This window comes from Mesoplodon bidens (assembly GCF_964165515.1).
Source record: "Mesoplodon bidens genome assembly, chromosome: 2".
Taxonomy (NCBI): domain Eukaryota; kingdom Metazoa; phylum Chordata; class Mammalia; order Artiodactyla; family Ziphiidae; genus Mesoplodon; species Mesoplodon bidens.
In genome coordinates this window covers 127268046-127281923 of record NC_138177.1, presented here as the reverse complement: position 1 = coordinate 127281923, position 13878 = coordinate 127268046, and the positions used below count along the sequence as shown (strand labels likewise).

The following is a 13878-nucleotide window of genomic DNA, read 5'->3' as shown; positions in this document are numbered from 1 at the left end:
TGGTAGTCATATAAGCTCAAACACATTCTAGAAAAAAAAAATTCTGCATTTTCTTACTCTCCTCCCCCACATTTTATAATTTTGATGTCCTCTTTTACATCTTCATGTTTATCCTTTTGCTGTTCATTGTAGTTATTATTGCTTTACAGAAAATTTTTGATTTTTTAAAAAAAATCTGTGTTCTGGTTTATTTAAGTGATTTACTTTCCAATTGTGATTTCCTCTTTTCTATAGATTTTTACTTCTTTTCTATTTATAGAAGACCTTTCAATATTTCCTTTAAGATAGGTTTAGTATTGCTGTATTCTTTTAGTTCTTGCTTCTCTGAGAAATTCTTTATCTCTCCTTCTATTCTAAATGATAATCATGGTGGGTAGAGTATCCTAGGTTGCAGATCTTTCCCTTTCAGGACTTTGAATATATCTTGCCACTCCCTTCTAGCCTGCAGTTCTGTAGAGAAATCAGGTGATAGCCTTATGGGTGTTCCCTTGTAACTAAGTCTTTGTTTTTCTCTTACTGCCTTTAGAATCCTCTCTTTATCACTAACTTCTGCCATTTTAATTATAATATGTCTTGGTGTAAGTCTGTTTGCATTTATCTTGTTTGGGACTCTCTGTGATTCCTGTACCTGGATATCTACTTCCTCCTTTAGGTTTGGAAATTTTTTGGCCATAATTTCTTCAAATACATTTACAATCCCATTTCTTCTTTCCTTTCCTTCTGAGATCCCTATTATGCACAGATTGGCACACTTAATATTATCCCCTACGTCTCTTATATTGCATTTTTTTTCATTTGGGTTTCTATTTGCTGTTCTAATTGGGTGATTTCCATTATTTTATCTTCCAGATCACTTATTCATTCTTCTACATTATTCATTCTGCTATTCATTGCCTTTAGTTCAGCTTTCATCTCTGCAAATGAATTTTCTAACTTTTCTTGGCTCCTCCTTATAGTTTCTAGTTCCTTTTACAGTAATCTGCATTTCCGTCAATAGCCTTTCTTAAGTCTTTCAGTATTTTCATTATCTCCTTTTTGAATTTGGTGTCTATTAGACTGAAGTGGTCTGTTTCATTGTTTGTTCTTTCAGGGGAATTCTCTTGATCTATTAACTGGGAGTGGTTCCTCTGCTTCTTCATTTTACTTATATTTCTCTTGCTCTATGAGTTTAGGAAAAGCAATTATTTACTGTGGTCTTGGAGGGCTATATTTATGTGGGAGCATCCCTGTGTAACCTGCCTGGGTTTATTATTTTTTGATGCAAGGGCTGTTTTTAGTATGGATGCCTGCGGCCTCTTTCCTCAGTGGATGCTGGCTGTATACCCTTGATAGGAGGTGTGACTGGTGTTGTGGGGACCATAGCCTGCATTGGATATTGGGTGGTGCCTTCTCTTTGCTCTATGGTTGTCACTGCCCTGTCAAGGGCAGGGTCTGCTCCCTAGTTGTTGGAATAGAAGCCCCCAGATCCGTTTCTGAGCTGTGCTGTAAGGTAGGCAGGATTGGAGTACTCTCAATGGGAGAGGGCTCACTGAGTATTCCTCTGCCAGAGCTGTTCACCCATGAGTGTTGTTTCACTTTTCACCCATTGTGTGGGCTCACAAAGTACACTGTTTCTGGCATTACCCTTGGTCCTGCCTTATCTGTGGGAATGCCAGCAACTGGCCCTGGTGTCCCTCAGGCATTGTTTTCACAAGGCCACCAGCACAGATCTACCACAGTAGTTGCACATCTGGACCTGTTGTGGGACCTATGGAGGCAGCTCAGACCCTGACCCAGCCTAGCCCTTGTGTGCCTGCACCCATAAAGCCCACAGCTGTTAAGGTCAGACTCGTCCCAGCCACAGGAGCACCTGTTGTTCGTTCAGATGTCCTACAGGTGCCGAACTTACAAAGCCAGCAGCAGAGGTGTAAATCCATGACTCACGCAGCCATGGGGAGAGATTTCAGCCCTACTTCCTAACTCATGCGGCCCCTGGGGCTCAGCTGCAGTTTCAGCCCTGCCTCTGTACATGGGCAACCTGCTGGCATCTGCTCCTGGGGCCTGCGGAGGAGGTGGTTGGCGCAGGAGCCCCCCATGGTGGGCCTCGGGTGCAGGAGCCTACCCAACCTTTGCTCATTTTTTTTGATTGGGCTGTTTGTATTTTGCTGTTGAATTGTATGAATTTCTTTTATATATTATATGCTAGATTATGCATTATATAGCATATAATATATATTATATGCTAGATATGCATAATCTAGCATATAATATATATATTATATGCTAGATATGCATTATTTCATTTTCTCCTTTTTTTTAAACATCTTTATTGGAGTATAATTGCTTTACAATGGTGAGTTAGTTTCTGCTTTATAACAGAGTGAATCAGCTAAACATATACCTATATCCCCATATCTCCTCGCTCTTGCATCTCCCTCCCATCCTCCCTATCCCACTCCTCTAAGTGGTCACAAAGCACTGAGCTGATCTCCCTGTGCTATGCGGCTGCTTCCCACTAGCTATCTGTTTTACATTTGGTAGTGTATATATGTCCATGCCACTCTCTCACTTCGTCCCAGCTTACCCTTCCCACTCCCCGTGTCCTCAAGTCCATTCTCTCTGTGTCCTCGAGTCTATTCTCTATATATGCGTCTTTGTCCCTGTCCTGCCCCTAGGTTCTTCAGAACGATTTTTTTTCCTTTTTTTTTTTTTTTTAGATTCCATATATATGTGTTAGCATACGGTATTTGTTTTTCTCTTTCTGACTTACTTCACTCTGTATGACAGTCTCTAGGTCCATCCACCTCACTACAAATAACTCAACTTTATTTCTTTTTATGGCTGAGTAATATTCCATTGTATATATGTGCCACATCTTCTTTATCCATTCATCTGTTGATGGACACTTAGGTTGCTTCCATGTCCTGGCTACTGTAAATAGAGCTGCAATGAACATTGTAGTACATGACTCTTTTTCAATTATGGTTTTCTCAGGGTATATGCTCAGTAGTGGGATTGCTGGGTCGTATGGTAGTTCTATTTTTAGTTTTTTTAAGGAACCTCCATACTGTTCTCCATAGTAGCTGTATCAATTTACATTCCTACCAACAGTGCAAGAGGGTTCCCTTTTCTCCACACCCTCTCCAGCATTTGTTTGTAGATTTTTCAATGATGGCCATTGTGACTGGTGAGGTAATACCTCATTGTAGTTTTGATTTGCATTTCTCTAATAATTAGTGATGTTGAGCATCCTTTCATGTGTTTGTTGGCAATCTATATATCTTCTTTGGAGAAATGTCTATTTAGGTCTTCTGTGCATTTTTGGATTGGGTTGTTTGTTATTTTGATATTGAGCTGCACGAGTTGCTTGTAAATTTTGGAGATTAATCGTTTGTCAGTTGCTTCATTTGCAAATATTTTCTCCCATTCTGAGGGTTGTCTTTTCGTCTTGTTTATGTTTTCCTTTGCTGTGCAAAAGCTTTTAAGTTTCATTAGGTCCCATTTGTTTATTTTTGTTTTTATTTCCATTTCTCTAAGAGGTGGGTCAAAAAGGATCTTGCTGTGATTTATGTCATAGTCATTTCATCCTTTTAACGATCCTACACACTTGGTATATTTTTACTTCTTTGTTTGGTTTTGATTTTTAGTAGCGGAGGTAACCAAAGTTTAGAGATTTCCAAATTTGTCCAGGGTCACGAATTAAGGATTTATGTACATGAAACTTGAAAGGCAGCAGAAAATAAGTCCAAAGTACAAAAGAATGTTTTAGGCTTTTTTATGGGAAAATTTAGAACATGCACAAAAAGAGAGATCTCTTCAGATCTAGAGACACTTGCAGACAGAAAGTGAGGGGATGGGAAAAGGTTTTTCATGCAAATGGAAATCAGAAGAAAGCCAGAGTAGCAATACTTATATCAGACTATAAAATAGACTTTAAAATAAAGACTGTTACAATAGACAAAGAAGGACACTGCAAAATGATCAAGGAATCAATCCAAGAGCAAGATATAACAATTGTAAGTATATATACACCCAACATAGAGGCACCTCAATATATAAGGCAAATATTGACAGACATAAAAAGAGAAATCAACAATAACACAATAATAGTAGGGGAATTTAACACTCCACTAACATCAGTGGACAGATCATCCAGACAGAAAATCAATAAGGAAGCACAAGCCTTAAACAACACATCAGATCAAATGGACTTAATTGATATTTATAGAACATTCTACTAAGTATGATCTCTTTACATAATAAAGAAGTTTTTAAAATATCACATCTGTGACAAATAAATTTTACTCTATTGTTTACATTTTAATTTTTAATGATATTTTGACATATGTTTTAAATTTTACATAGCTTGAACACTTACTATAATTTTTAATTAATGTTGTTCCTATATATATAGTCAACTCAAACTCCAAACCCTTCAACCTAACAGCATTCCGGAAAACTCAGTATAGCTAGCTCCTTTGTACTTAAACTAATAGTATAAAGCATATTAAACTAATAGTATAAAGCATACTATACTCATGTATATTGATGATTTGTTGAAACTGGGGTGATGACTGCACAGAAGTTTGTTACACCATTCTTTCTTTTTGTGCATCTCTATTCATCAGGGATAATGGCCTTAAGTTTTCTTTTCCTATTGTGTCCTTATCTGGCTTTGGTATCAAGGTAATGCTGGCCTTGTAAAATGGGTTTGGGAGTGTTTTCTCTTTTTCAACTTTTTGAAAGAGTTTGAGATGGATTGACATCAATTATTCTTTAAAAGTTTGGTAGAATACACCAGGGAAGGCATCAGGTTCTGGGATTTTATTTGTTGGAAGGTTTCTAATTGTTGATTCAACCTCCTTACTCATTATTGGCTTGTGCAGATTTTCTATTCATTCAGTCTTGGTAGTTTGTATGTTTTTAGGATTTATCCATGTCTTGTATTCTGTCCAGTTTGTTGGCATATAAATATTCACAGTACTCTCTTATGATCCTTTGTGTTTCTGTGGTATGAGTTGTAATGTCTCCTCTTTCATTTGTAATTTTAATTGTGTCCTCTGTCTTTTTTTCTTTGTAAGCCTAGCTTACAAAGAAAGCTACAAAGATAGGTTTACAAAGATAGGTTTGTAAATTCTATCTTTTCAAAAATCCAGCTCTTAAGTTTTATTGATCTTTTCTATGGTTACTATTCTCTATTTCATTTATTTCTGCTCTGAATTCTGTTACCTCTTTCCTTCTGCTAATGTTGGGCTTAGTTTGTCCTTTTGCTAGTTGCTTGAGGTGTAAAGTTAGGTTGTTTGAGATTCTGTTTTTTCTCATGTCGGTATTTATCACTATAATCTTCCCTCTTTTAGAACTGCTTTTATTGCATCCCAGAAGTTTTGATATGTTGTGTTTCCATTTTTGTTTGTTTTGATTTATTTTTTGACCCATTGGTTGTTTAGGAGTGTGTTATTTAATTTCCAGTCACTTGTGAATTTTCCAGTTTTTCTCCCATTATTGATACCTGGTTTCATACTATTGTTGTACAGATGCTTAGTATGATTTCAGTCTTTTTAAAATTTGTTAAGACTTGTTTTGTGACCAACATATGTTCTGTCCTGGAGAATGTCTTGTGTGCTTGAGAAGAATGTGTATTCTGTTGCTTTTGGATGGAATGTTCTATTTATGTCTGTTAGGTCCATTTAGCCTAAAGTATAGTTCAAGTCCAATGTTTTCTTATTGATTTTCTGTGTGGATGATCTTTCCATTGTTTAAAGTGGAGTACTGAAATTCCATACTATTATTGTTTTGTTGTTTACTTCTCTTTTCAGATCTGTTACTGTTTGTTTAATATATTTAGGTACTCCAATGTTGGGTGCATATATTTTCACAGTTGTATCCTCTTGATGAATTGACCCCTTTGTCACTGTAAATAACCTTCTTTGTCTCTTTTGATGGTGTTTGATTTAAAGCCTATTTTTTTCTGATATAAGTATAGCCATCCCTGCTCTCTTTTAGTTTCCATTTGCATAGAATATCCTTTTCTATCCTTTCACTTTGAGCCTTTGTGTGTCGTTAAATCTGAAGTGGGTCTCTTAGGCAGTATGTAGTTGGGTCTTGTTTTTTTATCCATCCAGACACTCTATGCCTTTTGATTGGAGAATTTATCCATTTACATTTAAAGTAATTATTGATAGATAAGAATTTATGAATGCCATCTTATTGTTTTCTGGCTATTGTATAGTTCCTCTGTTCCTTTCCTTCTGTCTTGCTGGCTTCCTCTGTTATTTGAAGATTTGCTTATTTGCTCTAGTGGTATGATTTGATTTCTTTCTCTTTATCTTATGTATATCTACCATAGGTTTTTGCTGTGTGGTTACCCTCAGGCTTACATAAAACTTCTTATAAACATGATAGTCTATTTTAAGCTTTAACAACTTCGATTGCATTCAAAAACTCTACCCATTTACCACCGTCCCCACATTTTATATTTTTGATGTCACAAATTTCATCTTTTAAAATTGTGTATCATCACCTCTGAGGAAGAAAACAATAGCTCCCTGCCCCTTGCCACGCTCCAGCATTCAAAATTTAAATCTCAGGGAGATCCTCTGGTGTTGGTTGGGACAAAAGCCCACCTCTTGGGGTAATCACAGTAGTCAGGGAATAGGATCTCATCTGGAGGATAACTAGGTTCCATGCTGATTCCTGCAGTTAGGGGCAGGCAAAGATATTTTGCATGTCAGCTCCATCAGAACCACATGGGAAATGAGAGAGACAATTCCCAGAAAGGGAGATATACAGGCCAGGCAAAAAGACCAGGTGGCCGCTACAGATATACAATGTCATATGTACACACAAAAATGTACAGTCTAACTGGCAATAAAGAAATGCAAAATAAAGAAGGTGGAATGTTTTTCACTCATTGAGTTGACAAATAATAGAGGAACGATAATACTAAATGATGGAGGGAAATAAGAACTCTTTGATCTTCTGTTTTATAGGTATTTTACTCAAGAAAATAATCATGTTATAAAATATTATTTAGTATAATGAAAAATTTTAATTGTTATATGAAAAAAGCAGGGCATTGACCATTCAATAAGGTCCCATTTTTATAAAATTATTTCATAAAAATAGTATGTATATATATTTACAGTTTGGTACAGTTTTGCCTCTTGATTATAGAATTATGAGTGGTTTTAATTTTCTTCATGCTTTTATACATACCCAAATTATCTTCAGTGAATGTATATAAATTTATTTATTTTTAATTTTGATATATTAAAATATAGTACACTACAAAGAATAGTATAAAAAATACTTATGTACCCATAACCCAAATTAATAATTATCATGTTGCTATACTTGCTTCAATTTTTATTTTAATAGAAGAAATAGTCCCTTTTATCCACCATCATCAGCACCATTCCTTCTACTTTTCCAGAGCTAACAACTGTGATTAATTTGATGTTTAAACTGCCAGTCCACTTCTATACCTTTGTATAAATTGCTTTATTGTATTCATTTTATAATTGGAAAAATAGCATATCAATATGCTGCTGGTACAAACAAGCTCCCAAGATTTCAATGGCTTACATCAAAAAAGGTTTATTTCTTGACACTGCTTGATTCCCGTATTTGTACAGGTGTTTTTTTTCTAATTTTTATGTTTCTTCTTTTTTTTTTTCACAGAGAATTCAGGAAGGTGGGTATTAAATACTTGGGCTCAAATGATTACCCTTTACCATAAGCTGCTTATTTGACCATGTTGCTTTTTAAAAATAGTGTGATATATCTTCACATTCCAGCTCCTTTGGTACTGATACACTCACATGAATGTGCTAAGAGCAGGTTAAAAACCCTTCAATGGGCAGTAACAGCTGTCTGCCAAATTTGTTTAGATCAGCTTTTGTTCATGGGCTCCTATATGCCGTTTCCTTTGCATCTCAGTTCCCAGTATTCTCCCCAGGCTGCCCTTGTTTGACTCTCTATTTTGGATAAGCTTATTTAGTTCAGTTTCACACACCATATTCCATAGACATCCTACAGCCTCATTATATTTGGGTGGGGCCACAGCAGATGCTCAGTTACTATTTGTTGAAAGCACTTGAAAGGCATGGTTCTCATTCTCCATGCCAACTATATAAGACAGATTGGCCAGGGCTGCTTCCCACATGGCCTCCCAGTTGTGGGAGGAAGGGATGCGGCTCAACTCAATCCTGAGCTCACATTTAGTTAAATATTATATTACTATTTAAAATTATTTACACAACACCCTATACTTTAACAAAGATCTCGTTTTACCTGGGAAAATAGCAGGCACACAGGGAGCAGAGTTCTCCGTATGGTGGAATGGGTATACTCTTGTTTCCCCTCTGGATAGAGTAATGACTTTTAAAACCAGAATGACTACCATGCTTATAAGCACTCTTGGTTTGGTGTGTTTGAAGAGGGAATCTCTGTATGTCCAGATTTGGGGGTGTCCATTTTTGGCTCAGGTCATAATGTCCTTCATTCCAGAGTGTGACAGAACTCAGCAGCACTGCAGTATCTGGAGCCCTCAGCTTCCCACTGTACCCCCCACACCCTGCTCCCCATCTCAAGGGAGTGTGCTTCTAAGTCCTGCTGGATTTTGACTAGGTTTCTTTACTTCTCTCAGAACTGTACTGTAAACACCTTCATTCTATTCGGCTGGCAGTTTTAACTTCTCTCCTCTTTTCCCACCCAACTCCCCATCTTCTTGTTCTACTTATTGCCAACCAAGACTATATTCCTACCACATTTCAACAAGTAAAATAGTGGTTTTCCTGAATTCTCATCAAGGGAAAAGAAATGTTGCAACTAAATACTTTGTGACTCTAATTGAAAATTGTTCAAAAAAGTTGTTTTCAAAATCTGTTATTGGCCACTTTTTAAGCATTATTTTCTGTATTTCAGCATTTCAACCTTAGGTTGGTGAACTGCTTTTCTGCAGCCTAAAGTGGATGAATTTATGGGGAAAAAATAAGCTAATGCAGTCTCTCTGTGGTGTGACAAGTGACTGTGATAATGCTTGCAGTTTCCCATAATGCCAGAAAGGCACAGAAAATTACTGCAGCTGCTCCATCGATGGTGGTTTTGTTTTTCCTAATTAGTAGCTTCTTTTGTATTCTCACCAGAACATATATGACTCTCATGAACTTTTTTCTTTTCATATTCCTCAAGCTGTGAGGTATTATAGGTACATATAAATTTATTTTGACTGTGGCACAAGCTCTGGGTAAATTAACACACATTTTAAAAGAGTGGTAGGAACAAAATGGATGAGTTCTGTGGTATCCAAGTTTAGCTCTGGCCTTGCCCAGATTAGAAGATTTAATCAAAACATAATAGCCTTTTGAGTATTTTTCACAGGAACATAAGTCTGAACCAAAATAAAGAAGTACAAAAGAATCCTCGATTTTGTTATTTGGACTTGGTTGTCTGAAGCAAACTGATCCAAGAGGAAGAAACTCAGTATGTTTCTGAGTCATATGGGTTCCATGTAGCCCTGGTGACCAAAGGGGCATCCTATGAAACATGGATGCACCATGATGAGATTCTGGTTTGAGGTCTGTGTGAAGTTCTGTTAGTGGCTTCTTCCCACTGCAAATCTCATTAATTATTTGAATCTAAGAGAAATAAGCCCTTGGAATAATGTAACACAAATTTTCTCTTAAGAGCATGTTTGAAAATTAAAAGTGCAGCTGTTCTTGAGAGACTTAATTATTCCAAATTCAGACTTTGACACCATGATATCAAATCTTGATTCTGCCCTTAGGTGAATCAGTAGGTCCGACTTTGTAGCTCTGAAAGCTGGGATTTACTCTAAATCAATTTGTAGATACTGAGAACGCGTGAATAATAAGATGGCTGTCCAGTGTAAGTTTAGGGGTGATTTTTATAAAATCACGATTTGTAAAGCCATCAAAAACTGAACTATCTGCTTTACAAGTATAAGCTCACTATCATGTGTATAACTAATATTCTGAAGTCAGAATTAGCTAATTTTGATTTAGACACAGTATTATAAGTTTCTTGTTATCCCTCTGACTCAAATATGTTCATCTATAAAGAAAGAAAAATAGTATTTACCTCTTGGAGAAATGGCTAAGAACTAGGATCTAGCATGAGGTAGATAAAGCTATGTTTGAATCCCAGTCTTGCAATTTGCCAGCTGCTTGACTTGGGGCCAATTACTTAAACTCAGTAGGGTTCAGTTTCTCATTTACAAAATGGGGATATCAATACTACGCACCTCAGAGAGTAGTTATTAGCATGAGATAAGGTAAATTATGTAATGTATAGTTGAAACTCTTAAACTATAAATAAGCATCAGCACAGTGCTTGGCCCACATTAAAGGCTCAGAAATTTTAGCTCTTTCATGAAGATGAAATGTAATAACAAATTAAAAGCATCTTGTATTTTGTCTGACATTAATGGGTACTCAGAAACATCAAGTCCTTTTCTCTTTTTTCTTTTTGCCCTCATTCTGGGGGTTGGGGAGATGTATGGGGGGGTGGAGTTGGCAGAATGTGGCCATAAAAGTGACAGGATATTTCAATGAAAGTTTTTTTTTTAGCTTTTGAAAACTGTTAAGTAACCCTTGTCAACTCCTACCTGCCACCCACTACGTATCCAAGCTAAACATGATATCTAAGGGCTGGGTGTCATGTAGCTCTGCCTCATCTTTCCTGTAATTACATTGGTCTGTGTGAGGACATTTACTTCACCTCATCCCTCCCATTGCTTGGGTACAGGAGTAAGTAAAAGCTGATGTTGCTTTTAGATGAGATTATTTCTGAGAATCTGTATGCCTCTCCTCATCCCTCTTCCCCTACTCATCTGTAACCCACCCTTGTGCTTTCCAATTTGTCTCCTTTTTCCTTTACTTCTCTTAGCATTCGGTCAAAGAGAATTCCAGGTAAACTTTAGATCTTGCCCTGTTATGTTGGGATCAAGGGAATATAAGGTTTCATCTGAGTAATGTTGAAGGAAGTGTGGGTTGCCTAATATATTATTTTTACAACATTAAATCTTTTGCTATTTTTAAAAAGTTATAGCATTATTTGACCGAAAAAGACAACATTTTAGTTTCACCACAGTTTTTACTCACAGAAGTTTTCTATATGGCTCTTATGGATGGATGAATGCTGTATGAAGTTCTGAATAGATTTTAAATTACTTATTTTTCAAATGATTATGGAATGGATTACAATCTTTGGTTTTCTACACTGACATTGGAAGATGAAATAATTGGCTGGAATTTTTTCTTTGAGTAACTGAGGAAATGAAGTAAGGCATAATAATTAAGATGATGGAGGCCACTTTAATTGGGATACTCTAATTTCTCCTCTCAATTTAAATATATAAAAAAGGTGAGACATTTAGGATTTCTTTTTCTGTTGGGAAATTGTTACCCTATTTCTACTATAACAAATGATCACAAACATAGTGGCTTAGAACAACACAGATTTACTCTCTTATAGTTTTAGAGGTCAGAAGTCTAAAATGGGTCCATCATGCTGTGCTCCTTTTGGAGGCTCTTGGGGAAGATGTGTTTCCTTGCTTTTTCCAGCTTCTAGAGGCTACCTACATTCCTAGGCTTTGTGGCCCCTTCCTCCATCCTCAAACCAAGCAGCATAACATCTTCTCTCCTCTCTGATCTCTGCTTCTGTTGTTTCCATCTCTCTTTCTCTTCTGCTTCTCTCTGCCTTGTAAGGACCTTTGTGATTACATTAGGCCCAACTGGGTAATCTAGGATAATCTCCCCATCTCAAAATTCTTAATCAAATTTGCCAAGTCCATTTTACCATGTAAGGTAACATATTAAGTTCTGGGAATTAGGAGATAGACATTTTTGGTGGACCATTATTCAGCCTATCAAAGCCAACATCAGAATTCTGAACTATTTGTGATAAAAGAGGAAAAAAAGTTGGTGAAAGTTTCTAAGAATCAAGGTCAAAAAAGGCAATCAAAGACTGAAAAATGGGCATGATGAGAACTGACGGATGAATAACAGCAATAAATAACATGTCATAATGCAGCAGCAAATGTTTCAGATATATAGCAAGGATGACCACCCAAAGATATTTTTGTAGCTTACCAACAGCATACAAAATGAGTAGAAAACAGGTAACAGTGTGAGATGGATGGGGTCAAGAAAGCCCTGTCAGAAAGGTGACGATTTAGAGAGTGTATTGCCATTGCTGTGAGAGGAGCAGAGCGGTGCTTTTCTAGTCTCAAATTTCATTGGTGGCCAGCTAGTTGACCTCAATGAGACATAAAGAACTCAGGTATTGTAAAAAATACTGTATTGGGATTTGTCTATTTTTTAAGCAAATTAAAAAAGAATCTTCTGAAATGGGAATTTAGAAAGTTAAATAGTTAAATAGATGTAGGTTCAAAACTTAATTTTTATATGGAAACTATGATTTATATGAATAAAGCCTACTTTAAATGTATACTAATTTATTGTCCGAGAGATATATATTAGAAAACCATAAGTTTTCCTTTGATAATAAACCAGAAAGGTGAATTTCCTGCTCCTATTTTCACCTGCCCCTATCCTCTCCCCATCTTATATAAAACAACACGCCTCTCTCTGTTCCCACTGCTGACCTCAGTTCAGGCCTTTGTTCCCTGTCTCCTGGACTATTCCAGTAGCCTAACCAGTCCCTCAATTTTTTTCCCCTCCTTCTATAATCTACTTTATGTTATGCTGTTAAATTACTTGATTATACCACTCCTTGCTTAAAAACCTTTGATTTATTGCTGGTGAATAAATTTTACACCCTTTGACCTGACATTTAAACCCCTCTGAAATCAGGTGGCCTGGTTTGAACAAGGGATGTGATGCAATGGAAAGAGGTGTGAGGAGTTGGCATACCTCAGCTCCCGCCCAGCTCCACAACTTACAGAACTGTGGACATGGGCAAAACAATGAACTTCCACAAGCCATAGCTACTTCATCTTTCAATTGGAGAGTATCTAAATGCCTGGATTAAAAGGTTGCTATGGGAATAATATTTTTAAAATAATGAATATTAAATCACTTTAAGTGGAAAGCAAAATATTATCATTATTCCTTTTTGTATTTTTCTTTTCATCTTGTCCTCCGTTGAATATCCCTAGGCACCCTCCACTCTGAAGTTTAATATCTTTACAAATAGTGCACATTTTTCCATTTGCCTTTGTGTATTAGTTTCCTATTGCTGCTGTAACAAATAGCTACAAACTAGTGCTTTAACGCAACACAAATTTACTATTTTATAATTCTAGAGGTCATATAAAACAGGTCTCAGGAGGCTAAAATCAAGGTGTTACAGAGCTGCATTCTTTCTGGAGGTACTAGGGGGAATCTATTTACTTGCCTTTTCCAGCTTCTAGAGGCTGCATCACTCTGACCTCTGCTTCTGTCCTCACATCTCCTTCTCCGACTCACACTCCTGCCTCCCTCTTATAAAGAACACTTGTGACACTTAGGGTCTACTTGGATAATGAGGATAATCTCCCCATCTCAAAACTTCCTAATTTAATCCCCTCTTGAAAGTCCCGTTTGCCATGTTAAGGTAACATGGTCATAGATTCTTGGGATTAAGATGTGGACACCTTTTCAGGGACCCGTTTCTGCCTACCACACTTGGCTTGTACTCTCTTTCAACCTTGGGTTGCTACTCTTCCTAACACATGCACACATTATGTGTGTTTGTATCCTTTCTGCCATAAAATCTTTCCCAATTACTCCCAACAGGAAATAATCTCTTCCCTCAGTAAACTCCCTGTGTTAGGAGAGACATTTTTAATGTGTCCACAGCTTTTCTCCACCAGTCTTCAACTGAATACTTTGAGTACTGTCTTCTTAGCTTCTCTTCATTTCTCAACTCTGTGAA

The 13878-nt window shown here is 36.7% G+C and overlaps 1 long non-coding RNA gene across 1 annotated transcript in view; it reads left to right on the top strand.

The window, feature by feature from the left end:
• LOC308612319 overlaps positions 1-13878 on the top strand; it is a 121662-nt gene that overhangs the window by 92606 nt on the left and 15178 nt on the right. The window lies entirely within an intron of this gene.